The sequence below is a fragment of the Callithrix jacchus genome, chromosome 5 (assembly GCF_049354715.1).
Source record: "Callithrix jacchus isolate 240 chromosome 5, calJac240_pri, whole genome shotgun sequence".
Taxonomy (NCBI): Eukaryota; Metazoa; Chordata; class Mammalia; order Primates; family Cebidae; genus Callithrix; species Callithrix jacchus.
In genome coordinates this window covers 167,097,499-167,110,603 of record NC_133506.1, presented here as the reverse complement: position 1 = coordinate 167,110,603, position 13,105 = coordinate 167,097,499, and positions in this window count along the sequence as shown.

Genomic DNA, 13,105 nt, shown 5'->3' with positions numbered 1-13,105 from the left:
CGAAATTCTAATTTTACGTAAATCGAAAAAAATCTAAATAATATCTAGGTGCCCCAAAGTTAAAAGAAAATGGCTCTGAAAATAGTCTGCTATAAAAAATATACAATTCCTTTTTCTACTCTGTTTGGAGTATATAGACCAACTCAGTATGCTCTCTGATGTAATATACCGAAATTCTAATTTTACGTGAATCGAAAAAAATCTATATATTATCTAGGCACTGGAATGTTAACAGTAGAATTGCTCTGAATATAATGTGTCATAAAACATATACAATGCCCTTTTCTACTCTGGTTTGGAGTATATACACCAACTCAGTATGCTCTCTCATATAAAATAAAGAAATTCTAATTTTAGGCGAATCGAAAGAAATCTAAATAATATCTAGGCGCCCCGAAGTTAAAAGAAAATGGCTCTTAATATAGTCTGTTAGAAAAAATATAGAATGCCTTCTTCTACTTTGTTTTGGAGTATATACAACAACTCAGTATGCTCTCTCATGTAAAATACAAAAATTCTATATTTAAGTGAATCAAATAAAATCTAAATATTATCTAGGCCCCCCAATGTTAAAAACAAAATTGCTCTGAATATAATCTGTCATAAAAAATATACAATTCCCTTTACTACTCTATTTTGCAGGATATACTCCAACTCAATATGCTCTCTTATGTAAAATACCAATATTCTGATTTTACACGAATGAAAAAAATATAAATAATATCTAGGCAACACAAAGATTAAAAAAAATGGCTGGGAATATAGTCTGTTAGAAAAAAATACAATTCCTTATTCTACTCTGTTTTGGAGTATATACACCAACTCAGTATGCTCTCACATGTAAAATACCGAAATTCTAATTTTACGTGAATCGAAAAATATCTAAATATTATTTAGTTACCCCAATGTTAAAAACAAAATTGCTCTGAATATAATCTGTCAGAGAAAATATACAATGTCCTCTTTTACTCTTTTTTAGAGTATATACATTAACTCCATATGTTCAACTATTTAAAATACAGAAATTCTATATTTAAGCGAATCGAATAAAATCTAAATATTATCTAGGCACCCCAACATTAAAAGCAAAATTGCTCTAAATATAATCTGTCAGAACAAATATACAATGCCCTTTTCTACTCTGTTTTGTAGCATATACACGTAATCCATATGCTCTCTCATGTAAAATAGAGAAATTCTATTTTTACCAGAATCGAAAAATCTAAATATTATCTAGACACCCCAATGTTAAAAGCAAAATTGCTCTGGATATAATCTGTCAGAAAAAATATACAATGCCCTATTCTACTCTGTTTTGGATTATATACACCAACTCAATATGCTCTCTTATGTAAAATAAAGAAATTCTAATTTTACGCAAATTGAAAAAAATCTAAATAATACCTAGGCGCCCCAAAGTTAAAAGAAAATGACTCTGAATATAGTCTGTTAGAAAAAATATACATTGCCTTATTCTACTCTGTATTGGAGAATATACACAAACTCAGTATGCTCTCTCATGTAAAATACAGAAATTATAATTTTACGTGAATCGAAACAAATCTAAATATTATCTAGGCACCCCAACGTTAAAAACAAAATTGCTCTGAATATAATCTGTCATAAAAAATAAACAATGCCCTATTCTACTCTGTTTAGGAGTATATACCCCAACTCTGTATGCTCTCTGTTGTGAAATATAGAAATTCTAATTTTACGTGAATCGAAAACAATTTAAATATTATCTAGGCACCCCAATGTTAAAAGCAAAATTGCTCTGAATATTATCTGTCAGAAAAAATATACAATGCCCTTTTCTACTCTGTTTTGGTGTATATACACCAACCCAATATGTTCTCTTGCGGAAAATAAGGAAATTATAATTTTACGCGAATCAAAAAAAATCTAAATAATATCTAGGCGCACCAAAGTTAAACGAAAATGCCTCTGAATATAATCTGTTAAAGAAAATATACATCGCCCTTTTCTACACTCTTTTGTAGTTTATACACCAAATCAGTATGCTCTCTGATGTAAAATACAGAAATTATAATTTTAGGAGAATAAAAAAAAATCTAAATATTATGTGGGCACCCCAATGTTAAAACAAAATTGCTCTGAATATAATCTGTCAGAAAAATATACAATGCCTTATTCTACTCTGTTTTGTAGTATAGACACCAACTTAATATGCTCTCTCATGTAAAATACAGAAATTCTATATTTATGTGAATCGAATAAAATCTAAATATAATCTAGGGACCCCAATGTTAATAGAAAATTTCTGTGAATATAATCTGTTAGAAAAAAATATACAATGCCTTATTCTACTCTGTTTTGGAGTATATACACTAACTCAGTGCGCTCTCTCATGTAAAATACTGAAACTCTAACTTACATGAATCGAAAAAAATCTAAATATTATCTAGGCACACCAATGATAAAACCAAAATTGCTCTGAAAATAATCGTTCAGAAAAAATATACAATGCCCTTTTTCACTCTTTGTTGGAGAATATACACCAACTCAATATGCTCTCTCATGTAAAATACCAAAATTCTACTTTACGAGAATGGGAAAAATCTAAATAATATCTATGCGTCCCAACGTTAAAAGAAAATGGCTCTGAATATAGTCTGTTAGAAAAAATACACAAGGTTTTATTCTACTCTGTTTAGGAGTATATACACCAACTTCGTGTACTCTCTCATGTAAAATACAGTAATTCTAATTTTACCGGAATACTTAAAATCTAAATATTACCTAGGTACCGCAATGTTTAAAACAAAATTGCTCTGAATATAATCTGTCATAAAAAATATACAATTCCCTATTCTACTCTGTTTTGAAGTATATACACCAACTCCATATGCTCTCTCAATTAAAATACAGAAATTCTATATTTAAGCGAATCGAAAAAAATCTAAATATTATCTAGGCACCTTAATGTTAAAAGGAAAATTGCTCTGAATATAATCTGTCAGAAAAAATATACAATGCCTTATTCTACTCTGTTTTGGAGTATATACACCCACTAAGTATGCTCTCTCATGTAAAATATTGAAATTCTAATTTTACGCAAATCGAAAAACATCTAAATAATATCTAGGCGACCCAAAGTTAAAAGAAAGTGGCTCTGAATATAGTCTGTTAGAAAAAATATACAATTCCTTATTCTACACTGTTTTGGAGTATATACACCAACTCAGTATGCTCTCTCATGTAAAATACAAAAATTCTAATTTTACCCAAATGGAAAAAATCTAAATATTATATAGGCACCCCAATGTTAAAAAGAAAATTGCTCGGAATATAATCTGTCAGAAAAATATACAATGCCCTATTCTACTCTGTTTTGGAGTATATACACAAACTAAGTATGCTCTCTCATGTAAAATACCGAAATTCTAATTTTACGTGAATGGAAAAAAATCTAATTATTATCTAGGCAACCGAAAGTTAAAAGCAAAATTGCTCTGAATATAATCTGAAAGAAAAATTATACAATGCGCTTTTCTACTATGTTTTGGACTATATACACCAACTTCATATGCTCTTTCATGTAAAATACAGAAATTCTATATTGAAGCAAATCGAAAAAAATCTAAATATTATCTAGGCACCTTAATGTTAAAAGCAAAATTGCTCTGAATATAATATGTCAAAAAAATATACAATGCCTTATTCTACTCTGTTTTGGAGGATATACACCAACTCAGTATGCTCTCTTATGTAAAATACCGAAATTCTAATTTTACGTGAATCGAAAAAAATTGAAATATTATCTAGGCACCCGAATGTTAAAAGCAAAATTGCTGTGAATATAATCTGTAAGGAAAAATATACGATGCCATTTTCTACTCTGTTTTGGAGTATATACACCAACTTAATATGCTCTCTCATGTAAAATACCGAATTTCTAATTTTACGTGAATAAAAAAATCTAAATATTATGTAGGCGCCCCAAGGTTAAAAGAAAATGGCTCTGAATATAGTCTGTTATAAAAAATATACAATGCCTGATTCTACTCTGTTTTGGAGTATATACACCAACTCAGTATTCTCTCTCATAAAAAATACAATAATTCAAATTTTACCCGAATCGAAAAAATCTATATATGATCTAGGCCCCCCCAATGTTAAAAAACAAAATGGCTCTGAATATAATCTATCAAAAAAAATATACAATGCCCTATTCTACTCTGTTTTGAAGTATATACACCAACTCCATATGCTCTCTCATGTAAAATACAGAAATTCTATAAGCGAATCAAACAAAATCTAAATATTATCTACACACGCCAACGTTAAAAGCAAAAGTGCTGTGAATATATTCGGTCAGAAGAAATATACAGTGCCCGTTTCTACTCTGTTTTGTAGTATATACACCAACTCAATATGCTCTCTCATGTAAAATAGAGAAATTCTAATTTTACCCGAATCAAAAAATGTAAATATAATCTAGACACCCTAATGTTAACAACAAAATTGCTCTGAATATAATATTTCAAGAAAAATATACAATGCTTTATTCCACTCTCCTTTGGAGTATATACACCAACTCCATATGCTCTTTCATAAAAAATACAGAAATTCTATATTTAAGCGAATAAAAATAATCTAAATAATATCTAGGTGCCCCAAAGTTAAAAGAAAATGGCTCTGAATATAGTCTGTTAGAGAAAATATACAATCCCCTATTCTACTCTCTTTTGGAGTATATACACCAACTCAGTATGCTCCCTCATGTAAAATACCGAAATTCAAATTTTACGTGAATCAAAAAAATTCTAAATATTATCCAGGCACCAATATGTTAAAAGGAAAATTGCTCTGAATATAATGTGTCAGAGAAAATATACAATGCCCTTTTCTACTCTGTTTTGAATTATATACACCAACTCCATCTGTTCTCTCATGTAAAACACCGAAATTCTAATTTTACGCGAATCGAAAAAAATCTAAATAATATCTAGGCGCCTCAAAGTTAAAAGAAAATGACTCTGTATAAAGTCTGTTAAAGAAAATATACAATGCCCTATTCTACTCTGTTTTGGAGTATATACACCAAATCAGTATGCTCTCTCAAGTAAAATACAGAAATTCTAATTTTACCCGAACAAAAAAATTCTAAATATTATCTAGGCACCACTATGTTAAAAACAAAATTGCTCTGAACATAATCTGTCAGAAAAAATATACAATGCCCTTTTATACTCTGTTTTGTAGTATATACACCAACTCAATATGCTATCTCATGTAAAATAAAGAAATTCTAATTTTACGTGAATCGGAAAAAACCTAATATTATCTAGGCACCCCAATGTTAGAAACAAAATTGCTCTGAATATATCTGTCAGAGAAAATAAACAATGCCCTATTCTACTCTGTTTTGGAGTATATACACCAACTCAATATGCCCTCTAATGTAAAATACAGAAATTCTAGTTTTACCAAAATCGAAAAAAATCTAAATAATATCTAGGCGCCCCCAAGTCAAAAGAAAATGGCCCTGAATATAGTCAGTCAGAGAAAATATACAATGCCTTATTCTACTCTGTTTTGGAGTGTATACACCAACTCAGTAAGCTCTCTCATTTAAAATAAATAAATTCTAATTTTACCAGAATCTAAAAAATCTAAATATTATCTGGGCACCCCAATGTTGAAATCAAAATTGCTCTGAATAACATCTGTCAGAAAAAATATACAATGCCTTTTTCTACTCTCTTTTGTAGTATATACACCGACTCTACCTGCACTCTCATGTAAAATACTGAAATTATAATTTAAGGCGAATCGAAAAAAATCTAAATAATATCTAGGCGCCGCAAAGTTAAAAGAAAGTGGCTCTGAATATAGTCTGTTAGAAAAAATATACAATGCCCTATTCTACTCTGTTTTGAAGTATATACACCAACTTCATATGCTCTCTCATGTAAAATACAGAAATTCTATATTTAAGCGAATCGAAAAAATCTAAAAATTATCTAGGCAACCCAATGTTAAAAAAAAATTCTCTGAATATAATCTGTCAGAAAAAATATACAATGCCCTATTCTCCTCTGTTTTTGAATATATACAAGAACTCAGTATACTCTCTCATGTAAAATACCGAAAATCTAAATTTACGTGAATCGAAAAAAACATAACTATTATCTAGGCACCCCAATGTTAAAAGCAAAATTGTTCTGAATACAATCTTTCATAAAAACTATAAAATTCCCTTTTCTACTCTGTATTGGAGTATATAAACCAACTCAGTATGCTCTCTCATGTAAAATACCGAACTTCTAATTTTACGCGAATCGAAAATAATCTAAATAATATCTAGGCGCCCCAAAGTTAAAAGAAACTGGATCTGAATATAGTCTGTTAGACAAAATATAAAATGCCTTATTCTACTCTGTTTTGGAGTATATACACCAACTCAGTATGCTCTCTCATGTAAAATACAGAAATTAAAATTTTACCCGAATCGAAAAAATCTAAATATTATCTAGGCACCCCAATGTTAAAAACAAAATTGCTCTGAATATAGTCTGTCATAAAAAATATACAATGCCCAATTCTTCTCTGTTTTGGACTATACACCAACTCAATATGCTCTTTCATATAAAATACCGAAATTCTAATTTTACACGAATTGAAAAGAATCTAAATAATAACTAGGCGCCCCAACATTAAAAGAAAATGGCTCTGAATATAGTCTATTAGAAAAAATATACAATGCCGTATTCTACTATGTTTTGGAGTACATACACCAACTCAGTATGCTCTCTCATGTAAAATACAGAAATTCTAATTTTACCCGAATCAAAATAATCTAAATATTATCTAGGCACCCCAATGTTAAAAACAAAATTGCTCTGAATATTATCTGTCATAAAAAATATACAATGCCCGATTCTTCTCTGTTTTGGACTATACACCAACTCCACATGCTCTCTCATGTAAAATACAGAAATTCTATATTTAAGAGACTCGAGAAGAATCTAAATATTATCTAGGCACCCCTATGTTAAAAACAAAATTGCTCTGAATATATTCTGTCAGAAAAAATATGCAATGCCCTTTTCTACTCTGTTTTGTAGTATACAAACCAAGTCAATATACTCTCTCATGTATAATAAGAAAATTCTAATTTTACATGAATCGAAAAAAATCTAAATATTATCTAGGCACCCCAATGTTAAAAGCAAAATTGCTCTGAATAAAATCTGTCAACAAAAATATACAATGCCTTTTTCTACTCTCTTTTGGTGTATATACACCAACTCAATATGCTCTTTCATGTAAAATACAAAAATTCTTATTTTTCACGAATCGAAAAAATTCTAAATAATATCTAGGCGCCACAAAGTTAATAGGAAATGGCTCTTAATATAGACTGTTAGAGAAAATATACAATGCTTTATATTACTCTGTTTTGGGGTATATACACCAACTCACTATGCTCTCTCATGTAAAAAACAGAAATCCTAATTTTACCCGAATCCAAAAAAAACCTAAATATTGTATAGGCACCCCAATAATAAAAACAAAATTGCTTTGTTTATAATCTGTCACAAAAAATATACAAAGCCCTATTCTACTTTGTTTTGGAGTATATACACCAACTAAGTATGCTCTCTCATGTAAAATACAGAAATTCATATTTTACCCGAATGGAAAAAATCTAAATATTATATAGGCGCCCCAAAGTTAAATAAAATGGCTCTGAAGATAGTCTGTTAGAAAAAATATACAATGCCCTATTCTACTCTGTTTTGGAGTATATACACCAATTCTATATGCTCTCTCATATAAAATAAATAAATTGTATATTTAAGTGAATCTAAAAAAATCTAAATATTTTCTAGGCACCCCAATGTTAAAAGCAAAATGGCTCTGAATATAATCTGTCAGAAAAAATATACGATGCCTTATTCTACACTGTTTTGTAGTATATACAAAAACCCAGTATGCTGTCTCATGCAAAATACCAAAATTCTAATTTAATGGGAATCGAATAAAATCTAAATATTATCAAGGCACCCCAATGTTAAAAGCAAAACTGCTCAGAATATAATCTGTCACAAACAATATACAATGCCCTTTTCTACTCTTTTTTGGAGTATATACACCAACTCAATATGCTTTCTCATGTAAAATACTGAAATTGTAATTTTACGCGAATTCAAATAAAATCTAAATAATATCTAGGCGCCCCATAGTTAAAAGAAAATGGCTCTGAATATAGTCTGTTCGAAAAAATATACAATGCCTTATTCTACTCTGTTTTGGACTATAAACACCAACACAGTATGCTCTCTCATGTAAAATAACGAAATTCAAATTTTACGTGAATCGAAAAAATCTAAATAATATCAAGGCGCCCCAAAGGTAAAGGAAAATGGCTCTTAATATAGTCGGTTAGTAAACATATACAATACCTTATTCTACTCTGTTTTGGAGTATATACACCAAATCAATAGGCTCTCTCATGTAAAGTGCAGTAATTCTGATTTTAAGAAAATCGAAATAAATCTAAATAATATCTAGGCGCCCCAAAGTTAAAAGAAAATAGCTCTGAATATAGTCTGTTCGAAAAAACATACAATGCCTTATTCTACTTCGTTTTGGAGTATATACACCAACTCAATATGCTCACTCATGTAAAATACCAAAATTCTAATTTTACCCATATCGACAAAATCTAAATATTATCTAGGCACCCCAATGTTAAAAACTAAATTTCTCTGAATATAATCTGTCAGAAAAAAATATACAATGCCCTATTCTACTCTGTTTTGGAGTATATCCACCAACTCCATTTACTCTATCATGTAAAATACTAAAATTTTAATTTTACATGAATCGAATAAAATCTAAATAATATCTAGGCGCCCCAAAGTTAAAAGGAAATGGCTCTGAATATATTCTGTTAGAAAAAATATACAATAGCTTATTCTACTCTGCTTTGGAGTATATACACCAACTCAGTATGCTCTCTCGTGTAAAATACTGAAATTCTAATTTTACGTGAACCGAAATAAATCTAAATAATATCTAGGCACCCCGAAGTTAAAAGAAAATGGCTCTGAATATATTTTGTTAGAGAAAATATACAATGCCTTATTCTACTTCGTTTTGGAGTATCTACACCACCTCAGTATGCTCTCTCATTTAAAATACCAAAATTCTAATTTTACCCAAATCGACAAAATCTAAATATTATCTAGGTACTTTAATGTTAAAAACAAAATTGCTCTGAATATAATCTGTCAGAAAAAATATACAATGCCCTATTCTACTCTGGTTTCGAGTATAGACACCAACTCCATATGTTCTCTCACGTAAAATACAGAAATTATATATTTAAGCGAATCACAAGAACTCTACATATAAAGTAGGCACCCAAATGTTAAAAACAAACTTGCTCTGAATATAGTCTGTCAGAAAATATATTCAATGCCCTTTTCTACTTTGTTTTGGAGTATATACACCAACTCCATATGCTCTCTCATGTAAAATACATAAATTCTATATTAAAGCGAATCGAAAAATATCTAAATATAATCTAGGCACCCCAATGTTAAAAGCAAAATTGCTCTGAATATAATCTCTCAGAAAAAATATACAATGCCTTGTTGTACTCTGTTTTGAAGTATATACACCAACTCAGTATGCTCTCTCATATAAAATACCAAAATTCTAATTTTACCCGTATCGACAAAATCTAAATATTATCTATGCACCCCAGTGTTAAAAACAAAATTGCTCTGAATATAATCTGTCAGAAAAAATATACAATGCCCTATTCTACTCTGTTTTGGAGTATATACACCAACTCCATATGCTCTATCATGTAAAATACCGAAATTCTAATTTTACGCAAATCGAAAAAAATCTAAACAATATCTATGCACCCCAAATTTAAGAGAAAATGGCTCTGAATATAGTCTGTTAGAAAAAATATACAATGCCTTATTCTACTCTGTTTTGGAGTACATACACCAACTCAGTATTCTGTTTCATGTAAAATACCGAAATTTTAATTTTACCCGAATCGACAAAATCTAAATATTATCTAGGCACCCAAATGTTAAAAACAAAATTGCTCTGAATATAATCTCTCAGAAAAAATATACAATGCCCTATTCTACTCTGTTTTGAAGTATATACACCAACTCCATATGCTCTCTCATGTAAAATACAGAAATCCTATATTTAAGTGAATCGAAAAAAATCTAAATATTATCTAGGCACCCTAATGTTAAAAACAAAATTGCTCTGAATATAATCTATCAGAAAAAATATACAATGCCTTATTTTCCTCTGTTTTGAAGTATATACACCAACTCAATAGGCTCTCTCATGTAAAAAACAGAAATTTTATATTTAAGCGAATCGAAAACAATCTAAATATTTTCTAGGCACCCGAATGTTAAAAACAAAATTGCTCTGAATATAATCTGTCAGAGAAAATATACAATGCCTTATTCTCCTCTGCTTTGGAGTACATACACCAACTCAGTATGCTCTCTCATGTAAAATACAAAAATTATATATTTAAGTGCATCGAAACAAATCTAAATATTATCCAGGCACCCCAATGTTAAAAACAAAATTGCTCTGAATATAATCTGTCAGAAGAAATATACAATGCCCTTTTCTACTCTGTTTTGGATTATACACCAACTCAATAGGCTCTCTCAAGTAAAATGCAGAAATTCTAATTTTACGTGAATCGAAAAAAACCTAAATAATATCTAGGCCCCTCATAGGTAAAAGAAAATGGCTCGGAAGAAAGTATGTTAGAAAAAATATACAATGTTTTATTCTACTCTGTTTTGGAGTATATACACCAACTCAGTATGCTCTCTCATGTAAAATACTGAAATTCTAATTTTACGCAAACCGAAAAAATCTAAATAATATCTAGGCTCGCCAAAGTTAAGGGACAATGGCTCTGAATATAGTCTGTCAGAAAAAATATGCAAAGCCTTATTCTACTCTGCTTTGGAGTTTATACATTAACTCAGTATGCTATCTCATCTAAAATACCAAAATTCTAATTTTACACAAATCGACAAAATCTAAGTATTATCTAGGCACCCCAATGTTAAAAACAAAATTGCTCTGAATATAATCTGTCAGAAAAAATATACAATGCCCTATTTTACTCTGTTTTGGAGTATATACGCCAACTCCATATGCTCTCTCATGTAAAATACAGAAATTCTATATTTAAGCGAATTGAAAATAATCTAAATATTATCTAGGCACCCCAATGTTAAACACAAAATTGCTCTTAATACAATCTGTCAGAAAAAAATATACAATACATTATTCTACTCTCTTTTGGAGTATACACAGCAACTCCATACGCTCTCTCATGTAAAATACAGAAATTCTATATTTAAGCGAATAGAAATACATCTAAATATTATCTAGGCACCCCAATGTTTAAAGCAAAATTGGTCTGAATAAAATCTGTCAGAGAAAATACACAATGCCATTTTCTACTCTGTTTTGTTTATATACACCAACTCAATATGCTCTTCAGTGTAAAATACAGTAACTCTAATTTTACCCGAATCGAATAAATCTAAGTATTATTTGGGCAACACAATGTTAAAAACAAAATTGCTCTGAATATAATGAGTCAGAAGAAATATACAATGTACTATTCTACTCTGTTTTGGAGTATATACACCAACTCCATATGCTCTATCATGTAAAATACAGAAATTCATTATTTAAGCGAATGGAAAACAATTTAAATATTATCTTGGCACGCCAATGTTAAAAACAAAATTTCTCTGAATATAATCTGTCATAAACAATATACAATGCCCTATTCTACTCTGTTTTAGAGTATATACACCTACTCAATATGCTCTATCATGTAAATACCGAAATTCTAATATTACGCGAATAGAAAAAAATCTAAATAATATCTAGGCGCCCCAAAGTTAAAAGAAAATGGCTCTGAATATCGTCTGTTATAAAAAATACACAATGCCTTATTCTACTCTCTTTTGGAGTATATACACCTACTCAGAATGCTCTCTCATGTATAATAACGACATTCTAATTTTACCTGAATCGAAAAAATCTAAATATTATCTAGGCACCCCAATGTTAAAGCAAAATTGCTCTGCATAAAATCTGTCAGAAAAAATATACAATTCCCTTTTCTACTTCGTTTTGGGGTATATACACCAACTCCAGATGCTCTCTCAAGTAAAATATCGAAATTCAAATTTTCCGCAAATCGAAAAAAATTTAAATGATATCTAGGCGCCCCGAAATTAAGAGTTAATGGCTCGGAATATAGTCTGTTAAAAAAATATACAATGCCTTATTCTACTCTGTTTTGGAGTAGATAAACCAACTCAGTATGCTCTCTCATGTTAAATACAGAAATTCTATATTTAAGCGAATCTAAAATAATTTAAATATTATCTAGGCACCCGAATGTTAAAAGAAAAATTCCTCTGAATATAATCTGTCAGAAAAAATATACAATGCCCTATTCTACTTTGTTTTTAGAATATACACCAACTCAATATGTTCTCTCATGTAAAATATAGAAATTCTAATTTTACCCGAATTGAAAAAATCAAAATATTATGTAGGCAGCCCAATGATAAAAACAAAATTGCTCTGAATATCATCTGTCATAAAAAATATGCAATGCCCTATTCTACTCTGTTTTGGAGTATATACACCAACTCAATATGCTCTCTCATGTAAAATACAAAAATTCCATATTTAACCAAATCGAAAAAAGTCTATATATTATCTAGGCACCCGAATGTAAAAATCAAAATCCTTTAAATATAATTTGTCAGAAAAAATAAACAATGCCCTATTCTACTCTGTTTTGGAGTATGTACACCAACTCAGTATGCTCTCTCATGTAAAATATAGAAATTCTAATTTTACCCGAATCGAAAAAATCTGAATATTATTTAGTCAACCCAATGTTAAAAACAAAATTGCTCTTAATATAATCTGTCAGAAAAAATATAGAATGCCCGATTCTACTCTGTTTTGGAGTACATACACCGACTCCATATGCTCTCTCATCTAAAATACAGAAATTCAATATTTA